Below are 15200 nucleotides of genomic sequence, written 5' to 3'. Positions count from 1 at the left end.
TTTTTTTTTATGCTGGACATTACAATAAACAGTGTTTTTGCTGGATCAATATTGAAATACAGTAGGCTAGCAAAATGTACATTTCCCGACATAAAACAGTAATGGTCATCCACTGCACTGCTGCAGAATGAAGCCTAAGTGCCCAGCAAACTGCAGCTAATGCTTTAAAGCTGGAGTGTGGTAGTGGGGCCCGGCCCGGCCCCGCGGTTTTTGGTCAACCGCAACACGGCCTCTGATTGGCTGGATGTGAGGCAGGAATTCAGGCTCTCTGAGGTCTAAGCCCCACCTCCTTCTCCTCCTCCCGGCCCCGAGCGCTGGAGCACGATGGCATTCCCTCTGCAGACACACACACACACACACACACACACACACACACACACACACACACACACACACACACACACACACACACACACACACACACACACACACACACACACACTCTCTCTCCCATTCTCCTATGAAAGGGGGCTGTAGAGTAGGGAGTTCCAGACATTTGAAGACACAGATCAAGGAAGTGAGAGAATAGCAAGAAAAGACAAAGAGAGTACTCTCCTGCCCTCTGTTTGTGTGTGTGGGTGAGATTTATTTTTTTCTCTCGCACTGTGATCCTAAGAAGGGGGAGGACCTGAACCCTGCTAAGAGTCAATACCCCTGCAGGAGTCCACGGGACCATACACACTTACTCTCTCTCTCTCTCTCTCACACACACACACACACACACACACACACACACACACACACACACACACACACACACACACACACACACACGCATACTTGCTACTGCAGCCTGAATGAGCTCAAAGCAGAAGGAGAAGCAGAGCGAGGAAGCAGGAGTGTGAGAGAGGGGAGGAGGAATCTCTGGAGTTACTACTTGTTGCTTTTTTGGTTTTTCTGTGTGGATTGAGGATGGTATTTCTTCTGCTTTCCCTGCGGCAGTGGGACCTTGTCTGAGGTGAGCGCTTGCATTTCACTTCCCCCCCCCCCCCCCTCATTTCTCTGGTTGATAACTCTGTGAGAAAAAAAGAAGTTTAAGTTGTGTGAGCTTTTCTGTGGGATTGCTCTCTTGGTGGAATGGCGGAGGGGGGTTGGAAGAGAGGAGGAGGTGTGGAGGAAGGCTTTTCACGTGCCGCGGAGCAACATTATCACACTCATCTGTCAGAGAAAGAAGCAAATTAGGGGAAGAAAGAATCTTATATGAAGGGTACTAATGTGGGGGAAAGAGAGGAACCAAAGAGTTGTATCGTGTGATTCACAGCTCTGTTACATGTGGGACAGCAGAGGAGGAGAACATAAAACTCTTTAGACTTCTGTATATTTATTTGGTCTTTGTTGACAGGACCATGCATCTTGTATTGATTTCATACATGTCTGTGTGTGTGCTGGAGGAGTTTTCCAATTCCACCATACAAAGCTAGAAGGTAGTGTTTAACCACTTTAGCAGAGTGTAGCCCTCATTTATCAGCTCTTGCTTGATGACAGTGTTTTCTCTGACTCTACCACAGATAGTAGCTCACCTGAGTGTGCAGCCTCATCATCATTCCTCCACCAACATGTGTTTAATGCTGCCCTCTATAACCCACACAAAGAAGCACTAAGTGTCAACAAGTTTGTATCATGTTGCTCTTTTTGACAGGGACGTCAACATTTGTAGTGAGTTTAAACATGTGTGTTAATTATCTGACCTTTCTGGATAAAGTATCAGTTAAAGTAATCGTTGTGGTAAACTTTTACATATCCCAGATTCAAGTAGAGTTTGGAGACGCTTACGTTTTTTTTTGTAAGTAGTAGTGCAGTGTGTCCGGGCGTGGGGCGGGCATTGTTGTCCTATTATTAGAGCAAGCGGGCCGCCCAGCAGCTGTGAGGAAGGAAGTAGACTCGGAGCAGCCGGAGAAGAGGGATTACTGGGAACACTGAGCGGGAATTATGGGCAGACTGGAATGGCATTCCTATGGTGGCAGAGGCAGTGAGGGAAGATGAGTGAGCCGACGCAGCAGACAGGGATCAGTGTGGATCATTAGAAAAGACCTAGAGGCCAACAGTGATCTGCACTGAACACGCTGCTGTGATTACAGATGACATGTGTCCAACAGATGGATGGCTCGGCTGCTGATTTGTTAAAGGGTGCAAGAAATATATGCATTTTTTAAATGTATTTAATCTTTCTTCTTCATTATTACTAGATAACACTGGAACAAATCCAGGCAGAATTTCAAATATTATTTGAGTTTACAATTACGTAAAAAAGGATATAAGCAGCAAATCTAAGTAAAGCTGAAACCAGTGCGATTCATCATTTAAAAAAATATTTGATTAATTTTCAGGCACCCAACTAATCCTCTCATTGTTTTTTTCTTAATCTTTAACTGCTATACACTTCTTAAATAATAATAATAATAATAATTGGCACATCTACTGAAACCACTGATTCTTAAATAATGACTGATTGTGTATTTTTTCCTGCTTTTGTTAACTTTTAAAATAGCTGACTTATTTTCATGCAACCAATTTATCGCCTCATTGTTAGTACTTTAGAATGTGTCTGTATACCTGTACCACCTCTCTAGAATTACTATATGTCATTACAGACTCCAGTGACACTGTAATGGCTGGCAATTTAAGTTTGAATAAAGGGTGATAAATAAAATACGACCCATCTGTCATTGAGTGTGCTTACTCACTCTTTGTAGCTCTTTATCTGCGGCAGCGCAGAGCGGAAGCTGACAGGGTATTCTCAGCAGTGAAAGTGGAAGCAGATAGTGATTACTCTGTGATTGACTGCTGAGATAAACTGCTGCCACACTGGCTAAAGAGATAATGGCATCCCAGAAAGACTCGCATATCTCTGCTATCTCTGCCTTTCTCCACTCGTAAATCTCAGGTGTGTATTCCAGAGAAATACACTTGCTCGCTGCTTTTAGATAAGTACGACAACAAGGGCTTTGTCATCTGGAAATCTTTGGACCTCTTTGTATTTCTTTTTCATGTTGGATCTTTAAAGTTATTTATCACTTCCCCATTACCTGGAGTGTCGACACAGGCTGAGATGTGTTGAATGAGAAATTATCTTTAAGTCTAAACTTCCAGAGGAATTTCGTAGCTGTCTCAAACTGTACTGCAATGACAATGAAGTTAAATCAAATCTAATCTAATCAACACAAAAATAACAACTGAGAAAAGATTTGAGATAACATCTCTTTTCTTGAAAGAACTCGTTTAGATACTTTTATATTTATTGTGAAATCAAAGATTACCATCAAGCTGCATTTCTTTCTGATGGGGTAACTTCTATTTTAATTAGAGGTGTATCTGTTACTAATATATCTGTTAGTTAAATAATCAAGAAAGCATGGAACTTCTAAGAGTTTAAAACGTGTTGAAATGCTAGTGAGATTTTATTCTGTAACATACTTTTTTTTATGTGAGTTTGACATCGTTTTCTGCCTTTTTAATATCAAAGTCTTTGTTTCCTCCTCACAAACACCTTACTGTGGCTCCCAGGCGTTTAGTGCCACAGGACCTGCCCTCATTCCCACCACTCTCTTCCCAGCTTTCCTCCTCCCTCCAGCTCTCTGAAGATCAGCTTTGTAATTAGTTAGCGCCATAAATCAGGGGATTCTGATGCATGTTTGACACCAATAAACTGGGTGGTTTCACTTTGTATGTGGATTTTGGGGAGAAGAAGGGGGTAGGCTGGTAGTTTGTTGGCATAACGTACAATTATCCATGTGCCTCGCAGGTTACCTGGTGCACTCTGTGTGATCATGTTAGATTGCATGTTTGGGCATGTGTCTGCAGCTAGATTGTGTGTACACAGGCACTCATTGCTTTTTAATATGTAAGTTAATCATTTCATTGTTCTCTGGCCTGCAGAGCACTAATGAGGACTGTGGAAATGTATTTACTGTCTGTTTGTTATGGCAATTAGGTGCTTAACATCTGAATTTAGGGCTGAAAAACCAGGGCTATTGTGGATCTAAATGGTTTGTTTTGTTTTCCCTAAAGACAATAATTAACCCCAGTGCTCACTTCTGAGGGAACACACACACACACACACACACACACACACACACACACACACACACACACACACACACACACACACATGCTCGGTGACATACTTTGTAGAAAGATTACTAAATTACATTCTTCATTGCATTTAATAAGTAGCTCTGCAAAGTTGAGGCAGTTTGAGGCTCCTTCATGAGCATTCCCTTTAGTTGGCTTGTCAATTGAAATAAGATATTTGCAACAGCCCTCCTTCTGCGTGGGTGTGCATTTATATGTACTGCAGGTGTGTACAAGTATGAACAACACTACTCTTCATGCAATATTAATATGTTCATATATTGACTCTCACTATTATTATCCAGCTGGAGTCCATATGTTTATAACTGTAGTCTGTGGCCCCTCTCAGCAGATGTGGCCCTCAACAACAGGCCTAACCCTGACTGAGCTCTTTCACCCTCACACCCTCCACTCAGCTGCCGGTTTAACGGATGTACGGCTCACTGTGTGTCTGCTTGTATTCATGTAGGCTTACAGTTTGAATAGGCACAATGCAGTGTCAGCGTGCTGTCTGCCACCAGGCTGCATGCAGATGTAGTTACAGTCAATGCTTCAATGCAGTATTGATGACTTGATAGAAAAATCAGTATATGCTAGCAGGGTAAACTGTTGACAACTGACACTTTTAGGAGTTTCTTTTTTAGATGTATTATTTAGGTTTTGGAACTCCATCCAAATTGTAATTGTTTGAATGTAACTTAAGGCTTTGAATCAGCTATTGCGTTTATAACCCGGTACAAATACTACATTATAGCACAATACAGTTTTCATTAATGTCGCAGTAGTTGCTTCATTAGCCACTTTCACACCAAGTACTTTGCCGTACTTAGTTCCCAGCACTTAGTACCCCCATGGAACTAAGAGCAGACTGCGCTCACACCGGAATAAGTTCCCTGAGGGAAGATTACGCAAATGAAGCCACTGACGTCACTTCTTCTTCTTCTTCTTCTGCTTTGGGTTTACTGGCAGGCCGCAAACAACTTCACGGCGTATACTGCCACCCGAAGTCCCCGGCCGGAAGTCCTCGGAGCTTCCAAGTAAATCGCCAGAACGCCGACACCTCCTCATCTCCTCCGCTCCCATGTTTTTTTTTGTGTTGCCATAAGTTATTCTCTCTCCGTTGGTGCACGGGGCTAATGCTAACAATGCTAATGCCAGCAAACACAATGGCGGCTTCACTAAACTTTTCAGAGTTTTACGTGCCGTGGTTTGCAATTCGCTCAGCCAATCAGAAATTGGAACAGGAAAGTACCACCTCTCTAGCAGGGACTAAAAAGGTGGGAAAAGTTCTCATGAACTAAGTTCTCTTTTTGGTGTGAACGCAAAATCCCAGGAACTATCGGAACTAAACGGGAAAAATACGGGGAAAAGTACTCTGGTGTGAAAGTGCCTATTGTTAGCCTTTTATTCTGCAGCTCTGACATTTCTAATTAATTACTAACAAAGCACTTATATACTAATAAAGGGCTGGCTTATCTAAAGCCAGTTGAGTAGCACTTGAAATGTTTGGCTCTATGAAACCTGATGTACTTATATGATTCTGTTTTCTTCAAGGTTGTATCTTCCTGGTCGAATGTACTGATTGTAAGTTTCTTTGGATAAAAGCGTCAGCTAAATGCAATGTAATTTAATTTCTCCCTATGACATTCGTTTTTTTTCATGAAGCTTAAATAGTCTTATTTAATGAAACCTGAGGTGTAGGCTACAACACCAAATAAAGGATGCAGAGAGTTGCATTTAAAATGTTAAATGTCACAGAAATAACTAATAATAATAATAATAATGCATTACATTTTTTATTAGAGCGCTTTTACAGGTGCTCAAAGCGCTTTACAATTACACATTACACATATTAGACATGTAAGAGTCATTACTGTGGACATCACCCACAGGAGCAAATGCAGTTAAAGTGTAAACTATGGTATATCAGTTAGGGATTGTCATTTTAAGTCATTTTCATGTATAACTTTATATGTTGAACAAACACTAGCATCCAATTTAAATAAAGCAGTGTGTACGTTATAGATGAAGGTCATGAGTCATATCTCATTTTATAATTATTGCGGCTTTTACAGCACTTTTGCTATGCCATTATTGGAAAGACACTTCTGGGATGTAAATCTCCCACGCAGAGATGATGTTCTGTGAGTCTGCATTTATGTAAAGGTGTGACATTTGTGTGTGTGCAGCTGTCTTGTTTGCCAAAGCACTGTGGTGTTGATTCACAGGAGCGCGACCACCCACTGAGCCTTCAATGAGCCAGGAGAAAACACAGCAAGTATCTCAGCTCCCAGCCTGTGCTTCCAGCAGCGCTACGTCACTAGTTTAACAGTCTAGTAGTGTGCACTCTGCACAATGCAACCTTTGATGAGTAGACAAGTTGTTCTAAGGGTAATATCTATTACAGATGTATATATGTGTGTTTTTGTGTGTATGGATGTTCGCTGTCAAACTTCCTCTTGTTTGTTTTGTTTCAAAAATAATTGTTGCTAAGGATTCGCGAACCGGTTTGCGCAGTTTATTTAACATTTTATACATTTGAGGGGGCAAAATTAAGCCTTTAAGCCGGCTAATTAAGCCGAGTTTGAATATAGAGATGATTAGACTTTGTGCAAGAATCGAGATGTAAGTGTTTTTTACTTTGCTCTTTAACTTGTTAAAAGGTTTCTCTGTATCGCTCAATCGTTGTGCTGCGTTAGAGAACACAACAGACCATATAACCATCAACCTAGTACAGCAAATTGAGACATCTCTTTTTAATGGCTGTCTGTGAGCTTCAGTACAGTCTGCCAAATCTCATCATAAAAATGTTTAGTTTTGTGACTGTAATTTACCTTTTATATGTGTCTCAATGTCTTTCATTTGAGAGAAATAGGCCTGGAAAGCTCTTGAGAAGCCCTTCAATTCACCAAAGTGTGGGAACCCAATTCTGTGTTTATGTGACCTGTATGACAGCTCACAGCAGGGTGTAGTAGAACAACACTGTTGTGTTTACTAGACAAACACGAAAGCAACACAAAGACATGAAGCACATCATTTCTGTCAGTTTGGATTACTTTTACACCAAGTTGTTTGCGAAGATCTTAGAATATATCTACTTTCCTACAAAGTCTGACAGGCAAAAAAAAAAGGACCTGATAGTTTAAAAAATTTCAGCCATATACCATAAACCACTTTATTTGGAGTTAAAACAGACAGTGAATAATACTCTCCTATTTCGTGCACTCACATGTTGTTGAGGGTAAACTTAAAATCTAAAACTTATTTAGCATTCTAAATAAGTTTGACTGACCTGGGTGTAAACCTGCCTCATGGTGTGACTGAAGGTGTTGTTTTGCCTTGTCTGAATTCTTTTAAGAGATACAACCAGGTCCTAAAAAGAAGACTCAATGTGCCCACTCTTTTGTATTCCTCTTCTCTTCCTTCTTTTCAATCTGCCTTGACATTGATGTGCATTTAAACAGTCTTTCATCACAGTCCCAGACAGACTGGTAACCAATAAAATGTGTGCAGATATAAAAAGCCCATCACGGCTCCTTGCCCCTGGCTGTCAGAACAAAATGAAACTTGTCTTGCAGAGCACATTCTGTTTGCATGCAGCACTCGTCTGCACGCTCTGAGAACACGCAGGCAACTCGAGGTGTTGACCCCTGGAAAAGCCAGCGTGGACATTAATTTTACACGGCTGTACAGCGATGAAGTTTTACAATGCTGTTATTCTCCTGCTGTCTGAGCTCACCTTTGACTGTTTGTCTAATTCATGAGGCAGCACAGTGAGAAGCTCCCTGATTTGAGATGATCTTGTCTCATGTCACTCAGTTTACGAAAACAAGACATCATGAAACAAGACATTTATAAAACCTATGAAATGTATTACAAGGATTTCATGGTTGCTATGGTATTCAGCAAGGGGATTCAGAATACATTGTCATTTATAGTCATTGCTCAAAATCAACCAAAAGACACATGCTGATCCTAAGAGAGACTCACTAATATGATAACTGAACACATAATAATAATTTAAATGTCATGGACATAGTCATATTTTTTTTCTCCACATATAGTTCATGAGAACATTAATGATTTATTATATTATTTTTCTAACATGTGAGAGAGGATGTCTTGATAGCAAAAGCATTGTTTAAAGAGATAATTTGGGGCTTTTGCAGTGAGGTCAAATGAGGTACTCAAACACTGACTAAGGTACTTAATAGTACTATCCCTTTAAGATACATTCACAATGTTGTTTTCACACACCTTTCATGATGGATTATTGCACTTAGAGAGATATACATTCAAGTCCTCTGTTTATCAGTTCTCTTTCTCAGTTTATCTTACAATGTTCTCACACACACACACACACACACACACACACACACACACACACACACACACACACACACACACACACACACACACACCATGGGCCGTGGGAGTGAGAGAAATCATGTTGATGATGCAAGATGGTGGTCTGACGTTCTGAGACAAAACAGAAAACAGGAAAGGGGGGGAAATGAATTCCACTCCCAAAGGCTCCCCTTCCCTCCCATCGCACATCACTTCCTGTCACATAACTCTCTATTTGGACCCCACACACACACACACACACACACACACACACACACACACACACACACACACACACACACACACATACATCCTTTAGACTATTTTGATGACAAGTTAATCATATTTCAGTGGAAATGGAGGATTCAAATGAATTTCTCCTCCTTGATGTTAACGTGTGTAGACAAGTATACAGATATACAATATAGTTTGAAAGGTGTTAACCAATGCAACATTGTCTGTGACTTTTGTTGAACCATCTGGTGGAGACTGCACTCTCCCAGATACTTGTTCCCCTCCTGCGTCCTGCCCTCGATCTCTCTGAACATCCTCACACACACACACACAAGTTGTTCCCTTTATCATCGAGGCTGAACCATTATGAAAGAGAGATACAGTCCCTTTTTTAAAGTGTATAAAGCTATTAAAATACAGAATTGCAATGCTGCCCTCCCTCTGGCCTCGCTTACTAATATCTCTTCCACAAGGACATGCACACAAACACACCCACGATGTGTCTGTGCATGTGTGTCGGAGAGAGAGAAACTGGGAGATTGCTGTTTATAGCTTGATGTGGATTCCCATGATGGATCAAGTGTTGTTGACTACACTTAAACACCATGTTGATGTGTACATTTACTTTATTTCAAGTACCGTTTTTCTCCTTGCTTGTATGAGTCTGTCTGTGTGTCTTTGTCCAAGTGTGTTTATTTGTGTGTGTGTTGTTAGCAGATTCCCATTGTTCGACTTATCTATGGTGTGGCATGTGGAAAGCAGCTGAAATCAGAAGGCTTTTTGCCATGACAGGACATTTAAAAAGGTGTAGCTCACCTCGAACAGCCGTTAAAACTTTACGGTTTTTCCAAACTGAGTTTAGCTCCTCCTTGTCTTTTCTCTTTACTCTCAAAGGTTTTCTGTTCCTACTACTGTATCCGACAGATATAAAGGAGCCATGCTGTTTTCTGAGCTGGCCCTTCACACTGAACAAATACCAACTCAAAATAGAGCCAGACCAACTTTTATGGTGCCAGGAATTAATTAGGCCTCAGTGATGTCCTGCTACTACTTCAAAGTAATTTTGGGGAATTGTATTGACTTTCTATTGAGGCATTATGGTTTATAAATAGGCTGCATACATTGATTCAGTTTCTCGTTGTACACACCATCAGTTGGGACAAAAAAACACTGAAATAATGTTCTGAAAGGCTTTTATTGTGTAGGAACTGCAAGAACTGTTGAGATGCATAGAGGATTGGTTTTACAACCTAAGGAAGGAATTTACTTTTAACACATAGGGCAATTTGCAGTGAGTAAGCAGTTGCTTGAACTGTAACAAGACTCACACTCTTCAACCAGTAGCTAACATGCTCACACTGACAATGCTAACATGTTGCTATTAAGTTCTATAGCCTAATGTCAACCAGCTTAGTTAAGCAATTGAACATGCTAGAAATAGGAGCAGCCATCATTAATATAGGAATACTATAAGCTATCAACATAAAATGGCAATGTCTAAATTGATAAGGAACTACAATATAAAACATTGAACGCAACACAGTTTGTAGTATTTTTCTTCATTCTTTCACCTATCTTATACAGTCTCATGTTGGCCCTGCAGTTCTCTTCCTGTTGTGATTTTTTATTGAACACACATCAAAAGGATAAATTGGGCCGGAGCTGCAGCTCCTCCTCCTGACATCTCTCTCTGTTAGAGATCAGCTCCCTCTCCTGCAATAACACAGCGCTGCAAACCTGGCTTGAGACATCTGCTTTCAGACAGCCTCATACTGACCAAACACTTGTAGAATGTAGACTACTGTTCTTTTACTTTGTTGTAATAAAATGTGGCCATCACACAGCAGCAGGATCGACACGGTGGTCTCCAAACGAGCGGTAACAACATCGTACATTATTAAAATGTTCATGTAGGGTGTTGCGATCTTACAGTGGACTTAATATTCTAAATGCAGTCTATTCCAAGTTGAATGCAATGTGGGGAATCATTGTGAACAAATCAGGCATTGAGTCCAGCTTGAGATTAAGCAACATTTTCTGCAGATAAGTCTTTTATTCTCTGCAAATATACTTCAACTTTATATTTGCACATGGAATATATGTTTTTCGTGGTTAGTAATCTTTGCAAAAAAAAGACAACCATGTGCAGCTTTAAATGTATTTAGGTAAAGGCTCCCTGTTTGTGTGGATATATATCTCTCTATTAGTGTGTTATTATCACATTCAATTTGAGCTGTCTGTCCCTCAAACTTCACCAATCCAGTGGAGCTGATGGAAGTAGGTTGTATAGACTGTTACAAATAAATTCCTTTTCTCTTTTCTAGAAACATTGGCATTGTAACTAAAGACAATATGCATCCAAAGAATAACACTGTCTACAGTTTTTATTGGTGCCACTCTAGAAGTATCCGTATTAAAACTGTCGACGCTGTGGCTCTTTGTGTTTATCCATTTGTGCGTTCATGCATAATAATCTCTGCAGCACATTGACCACAATTAGATCGATGGACGCGGTGCTTGTTCCAGACTCTGTACATGTAGGTGAGAGCTCAATTAACAGTCAGCACATTCACACATATCAAAGGTCAGCGGCTGATGGATAGAGAACTTTTACAGTAGCATTAATTGGCAGCTCAGTGTTGCCTGTATCGCTGCCAAATCCCTAGCCCCCCCCCCCCTACTTAGACTCACTCTGTGGGCCACTTAAATTTCACTTGGCCATTGAACAAATGATGTGTATTGTTCATATGACAAAGGAGTCTCTGTGGCTGAAGGGGAGGTGGTGACCCTTATGTGGGCTGTGACTGGATTCCATAAATTCCAACATAAAGAACATGATATATAACAGAATTAAACAGATATGTAAATGTAGGTAACCCACTTCATGCCACGTCAACATATCAGCACAGGCGTGGTTTGCTCTGTCCCACATTTGCTTTTAGAGTCTGGTAGTGTATACGTTTTAATGGGAACCGAGCAAAGAAAAGAAAGTGAGCAATGAAAGTAAAGAATGAGAAATTGTGATTCTGTCCTACAGGGGGATGTTATAAAGAGCAGCAATAAAACGCTTAGGAATGAACTAAGAGGAGGATAATTGAAGCACTACAGTCCCACTTCTGTAATGACATGTTTGGCTACCTATAAAACCGGCTTCCTGGCTCGCTCTGTCCTCTAATTCTTTTTCTGCGTCTTTACTGCCAGACTGTCACAGACGCCTTACACAAAATAATATTTGATTTAGTTATGGGTACAATATTTCAGCACCTTGTATAAACTCTAAAAAGGATTAACACTGTTAACACAGAAAAGGGTTTTAGTACTAATCATACAAGAGTTAATGCTTGCCTAACAATAACCTCCTGTAGATATTTAGTTTATTTTTGTATTCAAGCCCCACTTCATTAATTCCCTATTATTGATTGGTGTATATCAGGGGTGCCAAACTCAAGGCCCGGGGGCCAAATCCGGCCCGTGACTTCATTTTACGTGGTACCACAAGAGCTTTTAAAGAATATAATATGTTTATTATACGGTTACAGAAGCGATGCCCATAAACTACATGTCCCACAATGCATCTCAAATTGGACTTTTTTCTCAGAATTTGACTTTTTTTTCTTCAAAAATATGCCTTTTTCTCAGAATTTGCCTTTTATCTTAGAATTTGACTTCTTTTTCAAAATGTAACTTTCACTTTTTTTTAAAGACTTTTTTTCCAGAATGTGGCTTTTCTTTTTAGATAATTTTGTGATATTCTCACTGAAGAGACTTGCAATTATTTGCCCTAGACTTCTTCTTTCAGACGTAGTTAATTATGAAGTTATTACCCTATCCGATAATAATCCAATGCAGCAGAGGCAATCATTTAATATAATACATTATTTTATGTATATTAAATATTTCTATATGTATTTTTATATAGTCTTAAAGTTACCATCGGCTCTTTGAGTGCAACCATAATGTGAATGTGGCCTGTGATAAAATTGAGTTTGACACCCCTGGTGTATATTATTAAAGAAGTATGTGTTTATTAATTTGCTTAAATTAATGGTTAATTTTGATTAATCTTTTCAGCGGGATATTTTCCACATATAAACTTACATTTTTGAAGCGTAAATGCAGTCACCAGGAATAAAGAGCTATTGTCATGCTATAAACAAACTACATCACACTCACCTGGCTGCACATCACTATTGCTAAGCTAAAGGCGGCTAATGGTTAGCATTATGACATTAGTCAAAGTCAACTTTATTGTCAGTCTATCAGTTCGTGTGTATAGACGTTCTTATTATACATCCATGGTATAGACCGGTACAGACAGAGAGATCGAAATACCGTTAATCACAAGTTTATTTAGCCCCATGTTAGCAATCGCAGACACGTCGAAGCTCCAGACAGTCACCAGTGGCGTAATTACTGGCGTACTTTATGCCGTAGAACAAAGCGTGAAGATCTGGTAAGCTTGTTTTAACCATGGACCTTATTTCAGGCTTCTCTCCACAAACCAGTTCCGAAATGGATGACTACCAGACAAGTGGTAAAATGCTAGGTTGTTTAGGACTCATTACTGCACCACTCTATGGCCACGAAGTAGGATTGCTTGTAAACAAATATTGACAAAACTAGGACACTCGGAAATCCAGAGCCCACAGCAAGTGTTTAGTACGTCATGTTCAAAAGACAATTGAAGGACTGATGTGAGTTTTGTTTGTAGCCTAAGTCAACTCATTGTCATGCATACTGGAAATGTCCTGGAAAGCCAGTCCAACGCTCATTTCTTTTTTATCTCTTTCCCCATCGCATGTTCTTTGACCCCGGATTTAAAGGGGGGTTGCCATGTAGATTAAATAAGAACACTTTTCTCCCACAATGCAGTTCGGCGAAGCTTGACGTCACCCCATTCAAAGTGAATGGGCAGAAGCGTTGAAGCTTCAACGCACGCCGCTGTGTGGACGGGCCGTTATACTACATGGAGTCTTGGGACAGTTCCTCTCACCATGTTCAAATCACAAATCAAAACTCATCTTTTCAGAACTTCAGAATAACGTTGTGATTTACACATTTTAAGTGTGTCGTTTTTCTGTTTCCAACTCTGTGAAGTGTCTATGAGTTTCTTTAAAAACGTCTATAGATTAAGTGTATCATTAGAATTAAATCAAATGAAATAAGTAAAAATGAATCAAATGTTTTTATGACTTATAAAGTTAAAGTGAGAATGGGCAATACAAAATAAAATAAATACGTTTCAGCTGCAATGAGGCATTAAATTGTGCAACAAGCGTGCTCCTGTAGAAGCCGTGTGGTAACCTCATCTGAACTTATCTATTAATATTTTATTTCCCAGTTTCTAAATAACCATCAAGCTTAACCACAGAAAAGCTTCCTGCTTCAAACGTTTTAAATCTTTAATGACATCACTGCTTGAACATGGTTTTGCCATTAGACAGTTTGTATTTCTGATCTCAACCAGGCCAAGCCTCGGGTGTGTGTGTTTACAGCAAGTACAAATAAATAAAAATATGGCATATAGAGCATTGCATCACTTATAGATATACTTTATTTTTTATCAGCTGGTTTAACTTGTGACCGTGCTGGTAATTCCTCTATAAGCCCAACATTCAGCCACTCTTTAACTTAGCGATGGGTGACGTGAAGTCATGTGCCGGCCTGTAAGTTTTCCGTTATAGGCCCAACCATTAGGCCGCCTTAGCTTAGCCGGAGTGACGTGAAGCATGTGACGTGCTGATAGTTCCTTTATAGCCAACATTATCCGCCTTTAAGCTCTAGCGGTGTGACCGTGAAGTCATGTGAAGACAGTGCTGTATTCCTTTAAAGCCACGTTAGCCCGCACTTTAGCTTAGCGGCTGGTGTCGTGAAGCTCATTGTGACCGTGCTGTATGGTTCCCTATAGCCAACATTAGCCGCCTTTAGCTTAGCGGTGGCTGGACGGAAGTCATGGACCTGTGCCTGTAGGTTCCTTTATAGCCCAACATTAGCCCGCCTTTAGCTTAGACGGTGTGACGTGAAGTCATGTGACCGTGCTGTATCCTTTCGACGCCTGACTGAGCCCTTTTACTTCAGATCAGGTACAAAGGTTGTTCGATTATGTGGAAATTATCCGCTGAACAAAACATGTAAATAATCATAGAGTATAAACGTTTGTTAGGACAGAAAGATATATTTTTCAAACAAAATCCAAAGCAATGGAAAAAATACATAGTTTTTTTACCTACGGGAGATGCTGCCCTTCAGGGTCCACTACAAGAATTATATCATCCGGCAGCCTTTATAACGTTAATATACTCTCTCCTCCCTTTACAGTGACTGCTTGCCCTGCCTTCGTGGCCCCTGTCAGGCCAGAAGTGAGGAGACGTCGAGGAGGCTGTGGGACGATCAGCTGCGAACAGCCGGGTATCCAGTGGGACTGACTCAACCTTGGTAACCTCCATTCTTTCCTCAAGGAGTCTTACATCGTTTCTTTAATCCTTTCAGTTCATTATGGTTTCGATGTTTCGTACTTGAAGCGTTTCCTACCTAAAAGTCGTCAGTAA

The 15200-nt window shown here is 40.3% G+C and overlaps 1 long non-coding RNA gene across 1 annotated transcript in view; it reads left to right on the top strand.

The window, feature by feature from the left end:
- The first annotated feature begins 610 nt into the window (after positions 1-610).
- The window catches only part of LOC104957050 (uncharacterized), a 46212-nt gene continuing 31622 nt past the window's right edge, over positions 611-15200 (top strand). Inside the window, exon 1 of the long non-coding RNA XR_799626.1 lies at positions 611-958. This is a non-coding gene — a long non-coding RNA (uncharacterized lncRNA). The remainder of the gene's footprint in view (positions 959-15200) is intronic.

This window comes from Notothenia coriiceps, unplaced genomic scaffold (genome assembly GCF_000735185.1).
Source record: "Notothenia coriiceps isolate Sejong01 unplaced genomic scaffold, NC01 NC01_scaffold00026424, whole genome shotgun sequence".
Lineage (NCBI taxonomy): Eukaryota > Metazoa > Chordata > Actinopteri > Perciformes > Nototheniidae > Notothenia > Notothenia coriiceps.
Note: the sequence above shows the minus strand (reverse complement) of the source record. Positions and strands in the feature narration are given on the sequence as shown.